The 23,348-nt window shown below is 38.8% G+C and overlaps 1 protein-coding gene across 4 annotated transcripts in view; it reads left to right on the forward strand.

The window, feature by feature from the left end:
• The window catches only part of NAALADL2 (N-acetylated alpha-linked acidic dipeptidase like 2), a 503,669-nt gene that overhangs the window by 88,719 nt on the left and 391,602 nt on the right, over positions 1 to 23,348 (forward strand). For 2 of the 4 annotated variants that reach the window (XM_030028786.1, XM_041126841.1), the window contains exon 3: positions 10,513 to 10,591. The exons of the other annotated variants lie outside the window; for them this stretch is intronic. The gene's annotated coding sequence lies outside the window, so the exon portion shown is untranslated. The remainder of the gene's footprint in view (positions 1 to 10,512; positions 10,592 to 23,348) is intronic. 4 annotated transcript variants of the gene reach the window in all.

Raw genomic sequence — 23,348 nt, forward strand, 5'->3', positions numbered from 1 at the left:
TTTTTTTGTAGTATATTTTTTTCTTCTAGCATGAACAGGAATGTTGGTTTTGCATTATTAGCCAAGTTGTGTGTTCTGCCGTGTTTAGTCTTTGCTCTCATTTGTGAGTCTCTTTTGTAGAGTGGTTTAGGATGGGATTTTTTTTTTTTGGTTGCTGAACTAAGTGGGATTTTGCAATTCTGATGTCACCTCTGTTCCACCTATTAGAACGTTGACTTCTAGCAATGTATACTCTTAAATCAATATGATTTTTATTTGTACTTGCTGGTGACATAGTTAAGTCCAGCAGCAGCTAACTGCAAACATACGTTGCAGTGGGGCAATGGGTTTAATTAGAAACCAAGCAAACAAGACTTCAGGATTAGTTTTTGCTGTTTGACACCATGTGTAATACTTGTTACTTGTCTCCTGGACTACAGGAATTCATAATTGATAAAACAGGTATATTGTCCTTTGCTTTCGAGAATATTTAATTGATAGTGTAGGCCAACAGAAATTTGTGTAATTGTGTTAGTGTCTGTATAGTGTGGAAGTATTCATGGTGCAAACCGGTTCTTAGTTATCTGATTTTGCATTTGACAACATCAGAAGTTAATTGGACTACCAAAATAATACGACAGCAACAATACCACAAAAATTTGGCATTTAGCGCTAATATAAGTTTGGCTGTCTCTATCTCCTGGCTATTCCTTTTATCTTTTTTTTTCTTTGTTCTAGTAAAGGTGTACTTAGTCATGGCTTTTCCTTGTGTTGGTTCTTTAATAATAAAAAAAAGAAAAGGCATTGGGGAGAAAACTCATTTAAATTTGCTCAGGAAGTAGGAGAATTGCAGGCTAATTTAGATATTTTGAGCAAAATGTTTAATGTTTTATTTATATCTAGTATAATAAATATGCTGACCAATAGTACGTCAGCAAAACTCAGTGTGGCTGAACTGTTCAACATGAATCAGCTCCTATTTTTCCTTTAATCTCGGACAGATGGTGGGCTGCTAGTGCTGCGGTTCACCAGGTGGATATCCCTGTGCCAGGGTTGTCCAAGGAAGATAAAAACCAGAAGATCCAATGGACTGAAGCTGAGAAGCTCAGAGCGCCTGTCTGGGCAGGGGGAAGGGTGGACCTGAGATGTAGGTCCCACATCCATGGCATGTCCTAACCACGAAACTACAAGCAGAATCAGATGGGAATCATGCCTCTTCTTTCCTGTTGAATCAGGGGCATTGAGTGGTCCTGCTCCGAAGTAGTGAGGAAGAGGAGGGTGACCTCCTGATGGGGCTGTCTCTCTAGAGGGGTGCTTCATCAGCTGTGATGAAAGCAGGGAAGAAGAGGCTCTTCGCCCTGCCCATCCCCTTTGCGAAAACATGGGATGACTTAAACGCGGTGTCTTCTGAAGGATTAGATGAGGTAGCACAATTTAGGGCTGGGCAGAAATACCTAACATAATTCAGGATAAGCTAGCTTGAGTGCAGTCTGGTTTCATTAGTGTACAGCTCTGAGTTACTGTAGTGTATGTAACATGCCTGAACGAGCTCATCGATTACTACTTGATGCATCTCTACACCACAAAACGCTTTGCTATATAAAAATGTATCGAAAACTGTCTCCATGCTCTTTGTCACCACTGAGGCTGAATCGCCTTTTCCTGGGCTCACAAGCCCTCTGTGGTTCCCTGGACGCGGGAGGATATTTTAAACTTGCCGAGTGCCCAAAGTCACCTTTGTCCATAAAGCCCTCCCAGCTGCTGCTGAACCCTTGAGCTCTGCGTGTCCCGGTGGGGGGCAGAACCTGGAGGATCAAGACTGAAGATTTTGTAGTGGTGAGCACATGTAAAACGGCAGCTCAGCCTTTGCTGATGAGCCAAGAATGGTTTCCCTTTTAAAATTTGGCTGGCTGTGTGCTGGGGCAAGATGGAGAGGTATGGTCTAGTATTCTCTCCTTACTTAAAAACAACCTGGGCCCCCAGTGTGGTGTGTTTTCATTGGAATTATATATTTTTTTTTTATTGCCAATTTATGAACTCTGCTGGTATAAGGAATTTAATAAAAATGCTGACAGACGATTATCTATAGTCGTGCTATAATAAACCCTGTTTTGGTGAGGTTTATAACTTGGCAGTTGCAAAAGACAACAAATTATTAGATGAAAATAGTTATAAAGTCTGGAAATTGACTTTTTGCTATTTTTTAATGATAACTAGTTATAGAGAGACAGACACCTTTTCACAACTGGAATGAATCTTGATGAGAATACAAGTAAAAACCTAATGTATATTATCTGAATTTTTTTTTTTTGCCAAGGGAGAAAACAGAAACCATTTTGAAGATGAACCTGTTGTCTTTGTTCTGTCATCAAGAAATTTGCCTTTCCCCTCATTTGCTTTATTTCTTTGTCTGAATACACTGAGTGTTTGAACCTTCCCTCTCCTTAAAGGAGAGAAGCTTAAAGATAAAATATGGTGTGTGTGCACCCACTAAACCTGATAAACTGATACTACTTTCCTGATATAATTTCAGAGGACATAAAGGACATACTCCAAAACCTGTTAAAATCGACAGAAGTTCTGCAAACTTCAGTGCATTTTGGACAAGGCTGGAAGTGAAATGTATCACTGAGTATATCATTACAAGTTATTTTGTTCTCCTTCAGAATATTACCCTACATTGGTTATCTTGTGTTATGCACTTGCTGCTTTGAAATACTGCAGTGGGCCTTATTCTCAGTTTGTGGTGGTCTAAACTAGCAAATACTTGTTTTATCTCGGTATCGAAAACTAGACTGTGTCTTTAACGCTGACAAGAAGCACTCTGAGACAGCGACTGACCTCTTGGAATTGGTAAAGAGCCCTCAGGGAGTCCCATTAGGAGCAGGGAAGGTAGATAACAGCTTCTTCTACCCCCAAAAGATATGGTGTTCTGCTGCTTGTTATTAGGGGCCCTTGTAACTAAACTCAGTTTCTTTGGCCTTCTCTTTTGATTCAAAGCAACCATGTTTGTCCTTTTAGTGGTAGATATTTAGTTATTTTTCTCTGAATATATAAAGACAAACTGTTGGGAGTTCTTATCTCAAAGAGAAAGCGTAATGCCACCGTAGGTTTTCTGTTTCTCTCCATGCAGTGACTTGTACTGGCTCTTTCTTCTTCCAGTCCTTTGTTGAGGACCAAAGATGCAGAGTGGATCCATCACGTGCTGCAAGGGTTGGTGGTAGCACTGAAATTGCTTGTCGATTCCCAGCTGTACCCTGGCACTAGCTAGAGCAGTGTATCTATCAAACTGTATGTGCTGCTGAGATTTGAATTGCATGTATTGATTTTTTTCATACATATAATATAAATATATGCTGCTCTACCCGTAATATAAGAAGATGTAAGTAGTACTATGACTAGATGCTTTCTGGAAGTTTTAGATGGAAGAAGTTGGAAGGGGGAGATAGGTTGGGTTGTTTTAATAGTGTTACTCCTCCATAGAAACTTTTAATTGTAGTTTCCTCAGTGTTTGATTCTTTTTTTTTAATTGGCCAAATTTTCCTCACTCTTAGGTGGAGGGATCCTTGGAGAAGCTTGCTTCTTTTCCAGGCTTAATCTATCATATCTTTAGGTCTTTGAACTTAACTTTGAAATGATAAAATAGGAAAATAGATACATCATCTGTAGGTATGAGCTGGCCATTTCCAGTAGCAAGACTGGAGATTTGTTGTATTTATTTTGCCTGATAAAAAAGCATGAGTTTTGGAAGACCTTATGAAGATTGAAAAGGCGCAATAATGTCTCTGTCATGCTGTGGTCTGAGAACTTAGTAGTAATCATAGCATTCTTATGTTCTTTTTGCTCAGGGTTTCTGATTTCAGAGCTTACAGATGCGGCAATTATGAATCCGAGGTTGAAGTTTCATAAGAAATATTGAATCTACCCCTAACTTTTAGCCTTCTGGTAAATGAAATAATGACAGCACAAAGAAAGGAGAACTTTTTCAGTATTTACTATTTGATCTGACTGCAAGTCAGAGATCTTGCTGTAAACCTTTAATAGAGTACCAAGAATTAGAACAGTGTTGAAATAGCATTATTTGGATAACGTTTTAATTGCTTCAAACATTATAATAAAAACTGAGGGGTTTTTTAGGTTTGGGGGTAATAACTTCAGATTACTGAAGTGTAGTTGTTCATCAAGTTGATACTTTTCTTCCTTCACCAAGATGTGAAGAAAGAAAACTCTTTTGTACAGTCGTTTTCAGGTTTTGTGTTCAAACCTTGGATTGAGAATGCCAACTCTTTTCAGAGGTTGAACAATGTTGTGGGAAAATGATAGTCTTTTTTAAATTCTTCTGTTCATCATCCAGTGGTATGGGTGCGTATTATTGCCTACACAGGGATTGTGTAGAAATTGGAAAGATATATTTGGATGGAAGGTTCTTCTGAAACACTTTTCTTCATTGAGAGAGTGGGAGAAATCCATGGTAGTTATCAAAATTTACTGCAATCATGCTTCTGTGTTTTATGCGTTTCAAATGCAGAAAAGTAAATGAAAGGAGTCAAAAAGGGTGTTTCAAAACTTTTGAAAATCCATGCTCGCAGTGATGCCTAGACTATTCTAGTCTGCTTCAGTTCTATGGTAGGTCATAACAGTGGGTAGTAATTTAGATATGCAACAAAGCCATCCCATTACTTCTTGGAAATAACAGAATATTTTGAGCTTTTATACTTAGACAAAGACAATTTAATTGCAGTAAGCCCTTCTGCGAAACAGTAAAAAAAATCAATCAAAGAAGAAAATGTTGCTTCTGGAGTCTTAAAGTGGAATGTAGCTCTGTATTTCTTAACTACAACTGAATGTGTAAATTGTTCTTTTAATGAAGTTACTTTGAACTCTAATCATAATAGCAGGAAATACAGAGCAGAAGCTTATACCTTCCTGATCATGTTGATTTGTGAACTGTCTGCTTTCGCAAAGACTGGGATGGCTGCACAGCTGGCTTGGGTTCATATTTTAGGCCATTGAAGGTGTTTCTTGGCAGGGATGGGACTGCCAGAAATCATATTTGTTGTTTTACTCCCACAAGGATTTTCACATCACACACCACCTGCCTGACCACATGGACGTGACTGTTCAGGGCAGTCTGACTGGGCAAAGAGCAAATCAGAGAAGAAAGTAAGAAAGAGATACCTAGTGATGGTGTATTTGAAAAATGACTGTCACCGGTTGGAGCCTTTCTGATACTGGGAATGTAGGTTCCCAGGGAGCAGTTGAAGGTGATCCTGGCTGCTGCCAATAAGCAGCTCTGCCATTACCAGCTGCCTTTAAACTTTGCCCTAAAACTTCTCTTCAAACACACTCTGTGTGTGTAATACGCAACTGGTAGGGTGGACCCTCTAGCTGAAAGATTAAATGGCTTGAAATGCCAATGCAGAAAGCTTAAAAAAAAATGAAAAAGGAGAAAAAAGCTAATTTGTTTGCTCTGGTACTCTCAAGTATTCACTACTGCGTTACTGTGACCGACAGGTCTCGTGCTGGGACGTGGGCTGCTCTCCTCCTTTCAAGGGCAGAGAAGGCAGAGACGTACGCTGCAGAGGTGGGTGAACTGTCACGTAGTTTGGAGAGGGGCTGGTAGCAGGAGTTTACTAGAGGAGAAATCTTCAAAGTCTTGGGACTACAAATGATGACATTAGTTTCAATTAGTACTCACTGTGTGTGTAACCCTGCGTGCCGTGTCTTGAACTAACACAACCTCTCTTCAGCAGGTTGAGCTGCACATCTAGTAGCGGAAACTTTGCACTTGGAAGACTTTTTGAGCTTGAGCGTGCTACTATATTCTGGCAATTCAGGGAGCTGTGTTTGGGAGCTTACCTCTCTAAAGAACGAAGAATAAAAGCCTGTAGCTGTCTTGCTTAACCTTAGTCCCTTACCTCTGGTGTCCTTGCTTACTAGGTAGCCCACCGATGTACTCCAGACCCCATTGACTTTGCAGCAGGTGGTCTTCTCGTGCTGCAGCAGCTTCTGCATCTCCAAGGTTATACGTAGTGGTCTCTTACACATGTGGGAATACCTTGTTCTCTCTTCTACAGTGGTAGGAATGAAAGACTACTCTAACCCCTCTTTCTTTTTTCAGGCTTTCAAGGGAAACTCTTTTGGGTACTGCTATTGTGTCCCCACATAACTTGTCAGATGCCTTAAGTTTCTATACTAATACTGCAGTATAAGACAGTGTGAGTAAATAAGTATAAGATGGTGAGAATAGAAGTAGTTTCTGTAGATTGTCCTTAAGAACCAGCAGACCTACTGATACCTCAGGCACCATTAATTCTTGATTGGGGCATACCAGGATTGTCAGAGGAGCCATCTGCTACTTTGTTCTGTGTGTGTTTATTTATTTATTAGTAAGGTGAATCCTGACATATCACATGGGAGAACTGTAAGGGGAACGATGTTTTTTATTGAGCTTCCTGCAGAACATCTTACCAAGAAGGACAGTTTTGCTTTTGTTGTTGATTAGTTCTCCTGATACTCTGCATCGTGATGTGTTTCTTTTTATATTGTGCTCGCTGACTGTTTTCTGACTAATATATCTTGATATTTGCTACTTGAAGCAGCATACAAAGAAGCTGTCATCACCAGCTGTGTAGAAGACATCTGAGAAAACCATCAATAAGTATTACGAAGCAAATGAAAATGTCTCTGCTGCCCTACTGAATTTGACTTTTAGTACTTTTTTTGCCATCTTTCTCCCTCGGCTCAACATGCTTAAATACTTTGAGAGAGAAACATTTTGCTAGCTTCCTCTTCCATGATCTCCAGGTGCACAGGCCTGTGCCCAATTTCTTGTGATGCAGAAATAAGTCAGTTGATTACATTTCTGTTGCCTTTCTGAAACCTGTAATCTTCAGGCTCTCCTAAGATTTAAGGCATATCAGGATAGGTTACTTCTGTGTGCCTAAACATTTTAGATTGAAAATAAATGTTCAGCCCCTATCAAGAATAATCTACTGTTCTGTTAAGAAGGAAGAATAGCAAGTAAGCTATTACCACAGAAAATTTCACTGCAATTTTCTTTTGCGTAAGTTTAAATTCTGAGTAGAGAGGTTGTCAATTAGTGTGCAGATTTTTTTAATTGGCTATAATAAAAAGCTAATTGGTGTTTTGCTTAAAGAGTGAATTAAGAAAGTGTTGCTATAGAAACTTTGCATGTGTATAGTGCTGCTCTACATAACGGTGAATATAATAGTCTAATGACCTTTCTGAGCCAGCTGTATAGTCAAGGAAAAAGTGTTAAATTCAGTCTTGGTGAAGTGATCATTAAGGAGTTTGTGACTTCACCCATTTCATTGCCTGAAAGTATCTCTGGCATTGTCTTGCTGAATGTTTCTCTTGACTCGTGTCAAACCATATAATAAATGCTGGTCTCGGAAGACCTGAACTTTTGTAAAATCCGAGTGCTTCAATTTTCGACGTGTAAACTGATCTGTAATCTATCAAGCATGAAATGTACTACTGGGAAAATTTCATTTTCATAATCTGAGAAAGTGTGATGATGGATCGTAAGTGACAACATCTAATCCGTTAGCAGTTGTATTCCTCCCTCCTTTCCCTGCCTTCTCTAGCCACTGATTCTAAGCCTTATGTAAAACACAGGAGTTATAAGTCAAATTGGATTTCTGTTCTAATTTGCAACATTCTCTCCCAGCAAAAATAGTTGTCCTCTCAAAAATAAACTTTGCTGGGGAGAGAATAATTTCTTCAGGATTTGTCAACAGGAATTTTTTCCTTCGGCTAGTGCTTGCCTACCTACATTACTTCAGAGTTGTTATCTGTACTTCTGCTACCTGCTTAAAAGTTAGATACAGGTTGCATGGACAAACAATTTGAAGTATATTATGAACATAGTCACTTCTGCAGAGGAAATTGGTCAGTCATGAAATAAGTGTCTCTATGTGGTACGGGGGAAAACTGAAACATGACCTCTTTTCAGTTCCCTGATCCCAAATCTCATTGTTACTACGTAAATGAACAAATCGTGTTGTCCCCTTTTTAACTATGTATCTAGCAGATGCAGGGGTGTGAGATCTTCAGTTATTAGTCATAGTGACAGAAAAACCTTAAAATGTTCTGCATGTTTTAAATAATGCTGTGACTATCTAAATGCAAAAGACTGGACAACTAGCTGTAGCCTGTGGAAGAGTTCACTGTGTTCTTTTTTCCCCTCTGGTTTTCAAGAAAAGATAAACCATTCTGTGTCTGCTAAATTTGCCCCTGCACTTGTTCTTCCAACTGGTAAAACATAAAAATATTTTTGAGTTTGATTTGACCTTTTTTTTCTCTCCCTTTTTTCTTCTCAGTAGATGCTTAGAAGAAATCAAAGATTCTTCTAAGTGGGTGAATTTAGGAGAATCTCTCAGAATTCTTTGGAATTGTACAGTAGGCTTCTTTCTGTACCTCTGGATCATGACTGAGTAGTATCATAACTTAGCGGCTATTTTTCCCTTGATACATATATGTAAGCCCTATTAGCGTTAATGCCTTTTTGAGATGCTTCCCTCATATATTCAATATCTGTTACTGATGGATGTCTAAACCCTAAAGTCTTATGAGTTGCATGGTATGTGGCTATCTCTAGAGCTTAATAGAAAGTTGGATTTAATCTCACAGTTCATCTTTTGAGCAGTAAAACTGTAAGACAGATAAAATGTTTTAATGTGAAGCTTTTATCTGAGACCTGTGAGCCAATAAGTCTCTTTTCTGATCCAGGGAAAGGACTGGTTTTACTTCCCCCCCCCCCCTCCCCCCCCCCGGCCTTTATCTTGCCCAGTAAGACCGTAACTGTAATGTGTGCTTCCATGGGCTTGTATAGTTTAAAGGTGAAGTTTTGCAGAAAAGTAGTACAATATTGTATTTATGACTGTCAAGGAAATGTGCTTTTTGGAACTCAGTAAATCCATCCTTACTTCATTTTAAATTTTTGCTGCTTTGCTTCAGTTCGTTGTCAACTGTTTTTGTGAAAAGGGGACAGGGTCTCTGAAGGGCAAAACATGAATCTATTTAGGACTGGTATTTTCCTCTTAGTTTTACATGACTGTACGAGGCTCTGAGCTTCCTGATCTAATGTTGATGTTATTCCTGCTTTAAATGGCGGGTTGGACCACATGACTTCTTAGGCTTCTCCCAACCCAAATTACTTTATCTCTGACAGGGTTCAAATCTACAATGATAAAGGGACTGTCTTCCTGTTCTTTCATTTTTATGAACTGTGACTCTGCAGGGTTACCTTGAAGGCAATTACAACAGCAACTGAAGTATGAATAGTTAAAGTAGCATCAGCTGCGGGTGTTTTTTTTTTTTAAAGATAATTTATCTACAGATGACAAATTCAAACATGTCTTTTAAAATTTTTTTTTCTACAGCTTTTATTCTCCCCGTTATTTAAAGGATAACTTTGGTCAGACTTTTGGTGCATACCTAGGAAAAGATGTAAAAGCCAGTTCATCTCCCACCCAAAGCCCATCTATCTCTCAACTACTCTTTCTCACCTTCTTACCTGCACAAGGGGAAGCCTGTTTCAACATCGCTGCTACAGCCATTATGTTGGATCAGTAAAAGTTATATGAAAACCTAGTGTCTGGGAGATAGAAACTGCACTCCTGCTAGTTCAGTGCATTATTTGTTTATTGGGTTGAGTGTCGGCTGTGGTCCTACAAAATGGAGTATTGGAGGAGCCCAGTGGGTTCTGCATTGTGGATGTCGATGGGATGCCTCAGAAAAGCAGCTGCAGTGCCTGCCTTTTTTTCTTCTTCTTCTTTTTCTTTTTTTTTTTTTAAGATAACTTCTTTGTTGCCCCAATATAATTGTGTTTACAGAAAATTACGACGGCACAACTTGGTTACTATTGATCCTTTTTTCCCTTTTGTTTTATAATTTATGTAGTGCAGCAATGGAGGGTTATTACTGGACTTATCTGTAGAATCTTTATAATAAGCTTTGATTAGTACTGAACTGCAGCGATATACACAGATACTGTTTAAATATGTACTGAGCTATCTTGTTTTGCTTGGGGAAGGAACACATTGGCACATTTTGCTTTTCATTAAAAGAAGGAGGGATATTTATGTGGATGATAATGAGATTGCTAGTGGGAAATAGGTGAAAAATTGAAATGATTGGAATATCAGGGTTTTTTTGGTAATAAGAACGCTTCTACTTTACTGATGGATAAACAAGGCAATTCTTTATTGTCCAGTGTTCTGTAGTAGAGTAGAACTACTACAGGTGCCCTGCATATGAACCTGCTGCTTCATGAACCAGACCTTGCTGGATGCGAGGGCATTGGTTTTGCCATTTTTGGCAGTCCCTTCGTTTCTTTAAGTGAGAGAAATACTTCATAACTACCAGCGTGTTTAAAAATATGTTCTACTTTGCTGCTGTGTCAGGAAAATGAGTCTTCTATTTATATTTACAAGTTACATCATTGCAAATGGTTAGTTCTATTTCAATGAATGGTATTATAAAATGTGATGTGTTCCTCTTTTGCAGAGAGTTAATATAGAGGCCAGATTGAAAATATGCCTTCGTGAAAAAGTCTCTACAAAACTGATCCCATCTTGGCTTTAAGGTAAATGAAAAAAATGTATCAAACACCTCTTCTAACTTTTCTTCTCATCATAGTTGTTCTGTTTGAAAGAAACGTGAGGATATTATGTGCTCAGAACAAAGAAAGAAAGTATTTTAAGGAGTTAAGTTGCAAAACTTAATATTTTGTCAAAGTAAAGTGTCAGCATGAGCCAATAATGTGGGGTAGGCTTCAGTAATTAAACAAAATGACAGTCAGTGGCATGAATGCTTATGTGCCTTACATACTGCCTTGGCAAGTGTCTGTTTTGTCTAAAAATTGAATATGCATATGAAGGAGAGATCACTATAATTCAATGGAAAATGTGAAATTACAAAGGCAGCAAAGTATAAATAATTGAAAATCAGGTTGCAACTCTAGCTTCTGTATTTCATGAGCTCGGTTGCAAACAAAATTGCTAGAATGGGAATTCACATTTTTGTTCCTCTTAATTTTACTTTCATGGTACCATACTCCTGGTATAGAGAGCAAGGCAGTGAAAATGACGAAGGGGTAATTAAATATCTGTAGGAAATTAAGAGCCAAACCAGACTAATTTTCAGCACTCTACAGCTTTCATTATATATGTATACACTTTGATTTCTCATGTATGTGGAAAATGTATCCTCTAACACTGCATATTTTTAGTCTTTCTCCTCCAGAATTTTTTAACTTGCTGTGTTCCGTGGTAAGACTTAGCAAGCTTGTTTTGTTTGTGAAACCATTGCAGGAAATAATTATTTTAATAACTTTATGAACAGTTAATTACTTGCAAGTATAGCTAAGTATTGTTAATCTCTACTAAATAGTCATTTATGTCCATACCTTGTTTGACTGTTTACTATGTCTTGTTCATTTGTTGAAATCACTCGAAATGGGTAAATTTCAGTGTTTGAAGCTCTTTGGATCTACTTGCCCTGCTGTGTCTGCGGATGAAGGCATCGGTGAGATTGCTGTACTCAAAAAGTGTTATTTTCAGGTGGCACTTTCTCCAAATTTAACCAATGCTATTAGGCATAATAGAAACCATATGCTACTTCATATCCCTAGTATTAGGGGTTGTGATACTGGCACTTGCCATAAAACCAAGTTCCAGGCAACACAGTAAATTCAGTTGTGTATTTGGTTTAAAGGTCCAGGTTTTGCCCTTAAGCATCAGGTACTTCTAGAACCAGATCAAGACAGAAGGGCTTGCAATGATGAAATAATTTGACTCTAGAACTTGCAAAAATGTGCTTGTATAACTTAGTCACAATAAATAAAAAAGAAAAAATACATTTCCCAGTAGTTCAGAGTGGTAGCTCTGTCTAGCCGGGATAGCTGTCTCCACTATATACTCACATATTTCCCGTAAGCATGGTAAGCAGTTACCTTGGTGCATGGAGGGTTGGGCTTGTGGAGAGGCTGCTGTCCCTGAAGATGAGGTCTCTCCCGATGCCTCTGGGCCATGTGGTCACAGCAAGAACGGTTTCAGATTCTTGTGCTTTCTCTCTTCAGCCTGTTTGGTGCTACCAAATAAATTCAGCAATTCCTTCAGTTGTATCATGATGGTTTCATGGTTTAAATAGTTTTAGAGTCTCGATTAGACTGTGGCATCAGAGAGAAGTATTTAAGAAATCTGGCAGAGTCGAGATTGATCAGTATTGCATTTGTCTAATTAGCGAATAGGCATGACTATGCTTGTTATACTAAAGTAATTATAATATAAAATGGGCAACATAAAATCCATTTTTCTTGCGCTATATACTTCGGGTGCAAATTATAGAAGTTTTGTCTGGAAATGAGAAGAGAATCTTCAATTTTGACCTGTGTGGACACAACCAGAAGAAAATTTTATGAAACGTGAGTCTGTAAAAATGCTTTTTTGCTCTAAGGAGCAGACAGTAGTAGTCGGGATGTTTCCTTCCATGCTGTAGAATTGTCTCCATCATCTAGTTTTTTGACAATAGAGTTGTTTCTGTGCATTACATATGCTTTGCTAAATTTCATTCATTTTGATGTCTTGGTTCATGAAGTATAACAAAACACCCAGGAGCCTTATAAAGGAATTGTGGGAGAGTAGTCATCCAGGGTGATAGCACTGTTCCTTCTCTTGTCAGTTCTTCATGTCAAATATAGTGTGGTTTTTCTCCTCTGGCAGTTGCTATATACAGACCATGGAATAATTCAAAGCTGGAGCGACCGATGTGGTTGTCCTGTCTGGAGGCAGTAGGCCTTCCTTGGAATAATTATTTCTGTGTGTTCTGTAGCTGTACTTAATATAAAGCAAAAGCCTCCAATCCTGAAGATACTGGTGATGGAAAAGCTGTCATGATTCTTGGAAAATTGCCCAACAGATTACACTGTTGGAAAACATTTGTCCTGTTTATTTCTTGAATTTGTCTGAATCAGCTTGAAGCATTGAAAATAGCACTTTTTTTTTTTCCTGTTCACCTGCGCAACCTTATGCTATTATATTTCTGATCCTGGCTTAATTATTTAGACTGCTCGTTAATCACACCCTAACTTCTACATAAATGTCAGATTAAGCTCTTTTAGCCTTTTCTTTGTAAGGATGTTTTACAGTCTTCTTCATGGTCTCTGTCTTAATAATCTCTAATCAAGCTCCTTTTCCAGTGATGGATAACAGACCTGAAAACATGTTCACATGGTGGTCTCGAAAGTTAAAAAAAAAAAGAGAGACAGACAATGCATGTTCTTAGTTGTATGCTTAAGAGAGACCTCTGCACAGCATCGCACTTGCAATCTTGTGTTTCCCTGTTCTAGAATTGTGGGTTTTGCAATGTTTGATGTTTTTTAGTGCTTTGTAATAAGTTTCTCAATATTTTAATATTTTTCTTCACCTGAGGAGGTCAGTTAAACTTCCATCTCATGGAAGCTAGCAAGATAACAAGACTCTGAAATACCAAGAATGCATTACAGGTTTATTTGATCGTAGCGTTAAGGCGATAGAAGTACGGATTTTTTGCCAAAAGAGCTGTACCTTCCCCTCCGTCCTCAGCCATGGCCCTGCCACTTCCCCTGTGCCACATGGATGCTTGGGCTGCAATGGGAGGAGGTGGATGAGAGCTGCTCTGGCTGAAGGTAACCTGGGGCTGGGGAGGGGAAGAGTTTTCATCTTCGTTTGCGTTGTCTAGCTCTGTGTATGGCTGCATAACTTACCTGCTAGTGCCTGCAAGTGGAAGTTAACTTGTGGCTTCAGGATGGGCAGACAGGGAAACTGCTGCTTTGGAGGTGGTGCATGTTTATGTTGATATTAAGGACGGTGGATCGGTACCTCTAGTGGCTGAAGTGCTGCTTTGTTTCCATGGAATACATTAAAGATCATGCATTTCTACTTGTGAGATCAATTGATTTTTATTTATCTCGACAAGGTTTAGAATAGCGTTTCTTCACGTTCAGTGCCATTCTTCTGGAGTTAAAAAGCTGTCATCTGTTATTTTATTTTTTACAAATTCAAAGGACACTTTAGTACTGTCAGTGTGAGATCATCACTGTCTAATAATAGACATTTTAGAAGATTTCTATTAATGTCAACTCTTAACAGAGCCCTCTTAACTAAAAGAATTGCACCTTATAATCATGCTGTGTCTTTCACTACAAAGCAATTATATGAATTGTGTGAATTGGCTAAAATCTATTAGCTATTAAAACTCAGAATGTTACTTCTGATCAGAAAGAAAGTCATCTTGTTTAACTTCCCCCTCCCCTTCATACATCTATGAGAGTGGGAGCCTGTGAGGGAGAAAAGAAAGGGAGCCTGATGGTGGTTAATGGCTAATGAATACAGCTAAGGATACAGGAATGGTTGCCTGGCAACGCGGGGAGGATGGGCTGAGGTCCCTTGTCGGTACATAGGAGTTGACAAATGGCTCATCTCTTGAGCTCACGAAGACTGACTTCTGCATTTTTTGCATACTTTATTCTCAATAAGTATCATAGCTGGGCTAGATTTGTATGTTATATGTTTTGTCTCTATGTATTTCATTCTTTTAAAAAGAAACGCAAGAAGAATGGAAGCAAATCGAGCGTTTTAGTTAAAGGAACAAAACATGTTGTGAATTCTGTCCCATGCAGTTGTTATGCTTTCAAGATGGGAGCCGTGTTTAGTAAGAGATTTGCCTAAAATTGCAAGCTCTTGGATCTAATTCCAGGCAAAGTTATGTTTTCTCAGCCTGAGAGCCCTCTGAAAATGACCATTGATACTCTCAATGCTGAAAGATGATGAGCTGGGGTTTGTGTTCTAATTGCAACCTTGAGAAGATTGTCGTCTTTTGTCGTTGAAACACAGTTATGCAGTGACACATCTACTTTGTTTCCCTTCTTATAGTGGCGTAGTATCAGGCTGCAAACAAAGTGTGTACACTAAGGAGTATGACAGACTTGACCTTGTACAAGTTGTTCTAACGACAATTCAAATGAATTTTGAATATAGGTGTCAGTATGAGCTGTAGATCTGTCTTTCTGCCGCAATATAATTGTACGTAGGCGGTACTTCGTTAGGGAGGTGAAGGGTGGCCTTTGTTAGTTTGGTGTTCTCTAGAAGGGCTTTATGGAAAAGTAGATGGACATTACCACACGAAGGTGGTTATCATTAAGTGAATATTGGACTAGTAACTTTTTTTTCTTTCCTGTGGAGATAATTACAAAGGAAAAAGTTGCAACTGGCTTGCAGACCCAGGTTGCGCAATCTGGTAGGCTGTGTAGTTTTGCTATTGCCAGAGGAAGTAATTTTCTCAGCCCTTTTGGCTCTCAAGAACAGCTTTGGTGCCTTAAAGATAAGGTCAAAGCTGTAGGAAACAGGTTGGGTTCTTGTTTTGAATTGTTGGACAGGAGATCTACCTAGCCATTTTGTGCCTCTTTCTTCCAGGCAAAAATGAGGTCAATGTGTATACATCTGCAATTGTATTACCTTGGGAATTCTAAAAAAAAAAAAAAAAAAAAGAAAAACCCAACAAAAAAAAAAAAAAAACCCCAAAAAACCAACCCAAAAACCTTTCTCCTACTTAGTAAGAGCAATTGTCACTTGCAAAATGCTTGCTTCCATTTTTTCTTGTTGGGTTCAGTGTTTTTGTTAATGGTTGTTGTTAAGGCTGAACCTTTTTAGAGCATTTGGTGTATTGTGAAACCTGACCAGCTGTCAAAATGTAGAGTCTTTGTATGGAAATGTTTTGATGGAAGCTGCAAAAAAATCTGTTTTGTTTACTGGATACTTTGTAATTATCAGACTTTGAATAATCTAGACAAAATCAGTGTTTTCATCTAACTTCTTTTTCTGCACAGTCTATTCTCTCTGTCCCCATGCAAACACACAGAGGCAAGATAGCAGCAGGCAACTGCATGGAATTACTTCCTTGTAACTGGAGATACTCAGAAAATCAGGTGAAAGGTTTGAAATGTTTCAATTTGTATAGCCAAAACCTTAAGGCAATTGTCACTAACAAAATGGTCTTTCTCCTTCATTCTTCGTGTTGTAAACTGTAGCTTCTGCCTTACTATTTATCTTTTTAATGTTTTATACTTAGCCCTAAGTTTGCTGCAGGGTATTGAGAAATGTTTTGTAGCTTATGATGATTCATGGGAAAGCTTGGGTAAACTGCTCTGGACTGTATTTCTTGTTAACTTGTATTCTTAAGGGCAGCTTTGGTCTGTAGGTAAGATTACTCTTTCCCATCATCTGCATGTTTAAGTGTCTGCTGATACAATTGTATTAACTTAAACGTAACCGCCATGATTGAAGGAACTGCATACTGCACTAGAATTACAGCAGCTTTGGATCCGAGTGTTTGAAGGTGTGCTTTAATCTACTATATCAATGAAGGAAAAGATTGCAAATTTAAGATTGACAAATCTGTGTTCATGTCTGTCACAACCCGTGCTGGACGGACCAGGGAGGGGTCGTGTTGAGTTCGGAATTCGCTCGGGCTAAATTAAGGTGAAACGACACCAAATGATCACTTGAAGGTTTTATTCGTGGCAGAAGCAACCTGAACTTGGAAGGCGTAACAGTAGGTGGTGTGGTCTCTCACAGGAGCTGGCATGAAACTACCTCAGTAAACCGTGTAACCCATGGTAATCACACATACATCAATTCAGGGAAGAAAAGGAGGAGACCCTCCCGTTGAGTCAGGAGGTTCGGAGCAGACCCCCTTGCTTTCCAGACTTCTCAGAGAGGAGCCCAGGGCGGCTGGATCTGCTCCTAGTCCCAGACTTGGTCAACGGTTTATGTCTAAAGGGATGAGGTGTAGGGATTATGGAAAAGGAAAGAGAAAGAGAGACAGAAAGAAGAAAAGAAAAGAGGAAGATTTCGCCAGTGCTGGGTCCAGCGTTGCTCCAGCTAGCCTAAGTGTCCAGTTCCAGTGGGTGCGCACAAGTGGGACTTCAGTTTGTGCTTTTTTATCATCTCCTTGCTCCTCCTTCGGGCGGGCACTCAAACTCATTAGGCTAATTAGGTGTCATGCGCGGTTTGTGGTTCTAGAACCTTTGGGAAATGGGTTGGTGGGCTTGGGGGTCATTTGGGGAGTAGTTTCTTCTTCCCCGCAGACATGACCGTTGTTTGATCTTTGGCCATGCGTGGTGAACTGCCCTGCTCAGCGCGTCAGAACAGGGAGCTGCGCATCCTCCGGCATGCCCTCCTGCTGCCGATCGGCTTCTCACCTCTGATTCCTTGTTATGCGCAACTTGCCCCACCACAATGTTTGAGACGTTAACTCTTTCGGTCTCTCACAATGTCCAAGTTGTCCAAATTGTTGGCTATTTACTTCCCTATGATAGATTCTAAGATGGCAAAATACCTTAAAAATTATTGTAATTGAACCAAGAAAATAAGTAAGGATCAATAAGATCTTTTAAAAAAAAATACGGCAGTTTCTCTGTCTGTACAATGCAGTGCTGTTGAAAAAAGTCTGGCCAAATTCTGTAATGTTACCAGAAATGTTCTTTTATTTAAAACCAAATGAAATAATTTTAAACTTTAAATAATTGTTGGCCGGCTTTTGTAAGGAATGCAAGTGGAACTTATTAAATACTTTCAGCATTCTTTTGGAATACCTGCTGGCTGGTGTCTTATGAAATTTCAGTATTACTAATCTATTAACACATTGGTTACATTAGAACATTGGTTAAGAAAAATTAAACTATGTAAGTTTAAATGATGCTTTAAGTCAGCCAGTTTTGACACTTTCAAGTTGCTTTTGCATGGGCTTTCTTTAATTTTCATCTCCTGGCTCATACTGTAGTAATTTGTTGGGCTTTTGCTTTTCTTACAGGACTCGAACAGAGAAAGTCAAGGAAATATCAACCCAGAGCAGGCAAGAGTTAAAAGACCTTTTTTTTTTTTTTTAAATTCATTTTTAGTTTTTTTTTGTGTACCATGAGCATTGTTTGAAAGTGAGATTCTGATTCCTTTTCTTAATTATGGACACAGAATTAACTTCTTATCCTTCATTTTGGCTTCTATGCTGTTTTATTTGCCTTACATAATACCCTGTCTGAGATATGGAGACAATTTATTGATTAAAGCATATGAAACAAGTGCATGGTGTGTAAGCAGGGAGAAAGGGGCATGGGTAATGTATTTTTAGATCTCATTTCCTATGTTGCTTCTGTATTAAAAAAATCTATGTGAATATATACTAAGCAATGCAATAACTGCATACTAGTAAATATAAAGCCAACAGCTGTGTTTTCCAAGAGTACACCACTGCAACTGGAATTGGGAAAAATAAAACTTTATTGCAGATTTGGGGAGAAATGGAAAACAATGCTAATCTAAAAATCATTTATCTCCCCCCCCCCCCCCCCCCCCCCCCCCCCCCCCCCCCCCCCCCCCCCCCCCCCCCCTCCATTGGGGAGAATAAGATTTTGCTGCCTTTACTCTCTCTGGAAAAATATAGCTCATTCTGTTCTTTAGGAGTATTGCATAGATAATTCAGAGGTGCAAACAACAATGAAGAGTGTTATTCCATACTAGAAATGCTTTACATAGGGAGTTACTTATAGTAAATAGTTGAACTGACTAGTTTGGAAGAAAGGAAGAATTTATTCAGTGTGAAGCACAAATCAAATGTGATGCAAGTGCCCTGCTGTCAGAGAAGGTGCGCCAGGCTAGAATCTGAGTCTCAGTTTGTATAGTCCAAGCGTGCATCACCTACCCCTCTGATTTTGCAGAGTAGCTAAAAACTAATGAAATGTGCTTTCCTATGAGATGTGCTTTATCTGCAGAGGGCTGTAAGCAGATGTGATGTGAAAGTGTCTCACTGGAGGGGAAGAGATGGTAAATTATGGGTGTGCTGAACTTGGCCTGCATGTATACGTGCATACTGCACGGCGCAGCTGGATCAAAGAGGCTGCGCTCACCTAACAGCTTGTCAGCACCAAAAAAAGCTGTCTTGTTCCCGTGTTCTGCACTCCTTTGTGGGCTGATTAACATTTTTTAAGTAGCAGAAAACTGAGAAGTGATAGGAAAAAGTAGGTAGCTTTCTGCTGGTGAAACTGTGGGATTAGTGAGCTGAATCAGCTTATCATAGCTTCAGAAGACGACCGCACCTGGCACAAGGAGGCAGCAAGTCTCCTGGCTATAAAAGCAAGAAACGGGTGTAGGAATATAATTTTAGTGACAACTTTTTGTCCATATGCCCCCTTATTTGTCAGTAAGTGTGTATGTGTCGAAAGCATTTGTCAGACTTCCCATGCAGAGACTCACTGCTTAGCCTGGTTGATGATATGACAAAGCTGAGTTTTGTTGCTTTGCTTGATTCGGGAGGGAACTGTTCGCCAGCTCGTAGCACTCAATGGGATGTACGTATTGCAACTCATGGCATTTCACAAAATGGCTGTCTTGCTCTATGTGGCAGGCCCACAAAGTGAGGTAATCTGTTAGCATGCTATTGCTTCTTTGTAAAATATACATACATATATATATATCTTTATATATACATATATATATATATATAATTTTTACAGCTCTTCTGTTGGAACAATCTTTAGTGATTGAAGATTCACACATGAGATTCTTCCTGGCTCTTCTGTATTTGCTGGGGTAGAAGATACTTCAGACTCCAAGTCTTCATTGGCTTGAAAATCCATCTCCATGTTAAATCACTGTATTTTATAGACTATATTTGTTATAAAAGCTTACATATGTGGCTGGAATGCAAGCTGACCTACTTAAACCACACCTCTTCCCAGCTTTGCTAGATCTATCTAGAGATGAGTGTTCATCTTGCCAACATCTAAACACAAGGTCACCCATTTTTGTGTTTCGAAGAAGTACTTTCTCTAGAAGGGTAGAGTAAGGATAAAATGGTGAATTTTTTTTTTTTAAACCGATCAGCTTTTGATTCCCTGTATGAGGTTTTTAGGCTCTGTGTTTCCTAATGTGATCTTAGAATAGTAAGATTTACTTCTTAGTTGTGCAAGATGGAGTTCAGTATTAGCTAGCATTTATAGCATTAGCTCTCTTGCCGACAAATATTAGAAAAACATTTTTCATTCCCTCGCTCTTTTGCTTTCCTTTTTTTAAGCTGCTTACTTTTGTCATTTGATTTATCCTTTGCTTTCAATTATAACTACAAGATTCATCAAGAATAGAGCTGGTAGAAATAAATCATGCAGAGATTTTTAAGTAAAACAAACGCATTTTTAAAAAGCACTTGTTTAATTCCACTGCTTTTATAAACAATCAAGTGGATTGAAGGGCAGTGAAATTGGTACCCTTTTTACTAGATCTTATGTACTCTGCATTACTATCATTTGCAGGTCCAGATTATAACGTATCAGCTTCCATGCATCAGATCTTTATACTTGTTTGCATAAATTGATTTTGTTTTATACCAAAAAGACCAAATTAGAAGGAAAAAGGAGAAGCTAATTCTTCTTTTTTCTGTCTCCTACAAACTGATTTCATACTAATGTGTTTGGCTTCTGTGCACTCATCTTTCAGCTGCTGAAGTCAGCTTGAGTTGTTATTTATTTTCTACAGACTCATCTATATTTTCATTAAGTAGGAAGTCTAAAAACATTAGCAGTGAATCAGGAGGCCATTGCTGATTTTGATTGCTAACATTTTTTTGAGGTTTGGTTGCTAAAGCTGTGTGAATGAAAACTGAGGAGCAGGAACTGATTAGAAAAAGATATTTAAAGAAACTTCAGAAATGACATTTTGACAAAGTACCTGTTTTCTGTGGAGGGAAGAATACCTCTGTTGGGGAAGGCTGTCAAAGTGTTCTTGTTTCAGCTTTCCAAATCAGGACTTTGAGAATGGAGAGACAGAGACATTGAGTTGTTTTCTTATGGTCATAAAGCTATCAAATGGGGTTACAAACCAAACTGTAGTCTTGGATCCCCCTCTACTGTGTTACATTTGTCAGTCACGTCAGGACTGATAGGTCTTGGAGAGACAGAACAATTGTCCGTAATTCCGGTATTGCGAAAAGTAATATATGCATTATTAACAAAACAACAATTACTGAAAACTCCATGGATGTTTTGAACCCTGTTTTCTTCTGCATACTAATAAATTCACCTGGCATGTGATTTTCTCACTCAGCAAGGGATGATGGAGAGCTTGAGGTACCTGTTAGTCATTTTGCTGGATGTGGTTTTGAAAAAGGAGGTGTTGCTCCTCTGTGCAACTGTCCTCTAAGGAAGTGGCCAAGGGGGAAGGACACGTCCTGTTGGGTCTGGAAGACCTATGTCTTGGTTCTGTTCAGTCCATATCAGTATGTTTCAGCTTAGAGTGGTGGTTTGGAGCCTCTTCTGGTCTCTTAAAGGAAAAAAAAAAAAAAACCAACCAAAACCAAAAAAACCAACAAAAAACCAAAAGCTTTTTTGAACTTCAGAAACTTTCTTAATGGAAGACTCATTAAAACTAGGTCTTTTCACCATAAAATAGTTGTTTCAACAAAGTGATATTTTTCTGATGGCAAGTAGTTTTCTGACAAAGTTGAAGTGAGCTGTAATTAGTTCTTAGAAATAAATGAGAACAAATATACTTTGTTTCCCGCTAAGTTCCAAAATGGTGATGTTTGCATCTATATGAAGTTTTATACCACGGCCTCCTTGTAACTGGTGAAAACTTGTTTACCACAGCTAGACTTGGAAATAAAACTCAGACAAGCCAGAGGAATGGGGGATGAAAATCTCAGCCATGATGGAGTAAGTCTTTCTTGGGTTTTGCTCAGTGCTGTCTGTGTGCTGTCTCTGCCTGCTGGCGCTCAGTTGCTCTGTTTTTTTAGTGCATCATTTGCATAAACACTGAAAACCTATTTCACTGTGGTATTTGAGACTGGTTATCCTTGCTTTTGTATTTAATCCATTTTAATTGTGGAAGAAAATATTTTTTCCCTCCCATCTCCTATTTAATTGAAGTTGTAGGCTAAACAAGTGCTTGTAATTTGGAGGCTAACCAAATAATGCTGTTCCTTTTACCGTACCATTTTCCATGGAACAAATAAAATAGCCATGTTGCTCTTAAAAACCAAACAAATAATCACCACCAACAAAAAACCCCAGTCACCAACAATATAAAAACCTGAATGTCCTTATCTGTGCTCTTCTGTTTTGGTGAGGGAGACAGGATTGGCACTCTCCCTTTTCTCCTAGCAGTCCTGCCATTATTGAAGGTGAAATATTTGTTGTTTTTTCTTGTGAAAAATGACGGTCTGTGGTGCCAGACAGGTAGTTGCTACAAAAACTTTGTGGACTGCTTCTCTCCAGTGATAGGCTTTAAAACACTTTGGTATTAACTAGCAAGCTTACACAGAGGCTGGATCAGGGAGTCTTAGTGATTTGTGTAAAAGAACTCTGTGTATTCCCAGTGCTTACACTTTAGTTCTAGATATGATTTGTATTATCTGTGCAATTTCACATGTAATAAGTGTGCCTCATTATTCATGTTTTTGAAACACTGAAACTATAGTCTTTAGGGAAAAAAAAAACAAACAAGCCACCCACTTGTCTTTCTATTACATTTGTAGAGTATATGGCATAATACATCTGGGAGTTTGAAACATGTTACCGGTAAAAAATGACAGCAACTGTGTTAGCTGTTGATGACATTACTTTTTTTGTATTAATTCTATAAAATGTCTAGATTCTTGAGTAGAAATGAGAGTCCTGAAAGCAATTTGGTCAGCACACACAGGAAACTTGTGCTTTTCTGAAGGCTTTCAGTTGTGAGAGCCTCTCTCTAGATTTGCAGAGCTACCCGAGAAAACTTGTGCCAACAGTCATATCCTCTCGCAAACCTTATTAGTATTGGTGGAGAGTACTCTGTTTCTAATGACAATTGAACTTGGGCTTGTAGTCATCCACGATGTTTGCGGTGTGATGCAGTGATCTGTTTGGCATGGCTCTACGCACAGCATAAGATCTAGCTTTTCTGTTTTGTAGCCCTGATCGCTATCATCATCAAATTATATTTCTGTTCGTTGTCTGTCACATGCATTCCTTAGAATCAAGAAACATTGTAGTTGCTTTATGGTAAATCTACAGAATAACTTTCTCTTTTCTTGTGGGAGCAGAACAAAACCACTGCATTTTCACATTTGGGTCTTTCTAGAGAGAATGAATGAATGAAGAGTTCCTCCTTTGGAAAGCACTCCATTTAAATCATCGCACGCAAGTGAGCACGACAGACTGTTTTAGGAGAACATAAAACGAAGCTAGCCATTTCTCGCCATCAGTCATTGTTGGAAGAGGGAGTGTGAAAAATCTTGAGTTTCAGTCCTTTTTGCACTATTCCCACTTGTAGGCTTCA

The sequence above is a fragment of the Aquila chrysaetos genome, chromosome 10 (assembly GCF_900496995.4).
Source record: "Aquila chrysaetos chrysaetos chromosome 10, bAquChr1.4, whole genome shotgun sequence".
NCBI lineage: Eukaryota > Metazoa > Chordata > Aves > Accipitriformes > Accipitridae > Aquila > Aquila chrysaetos.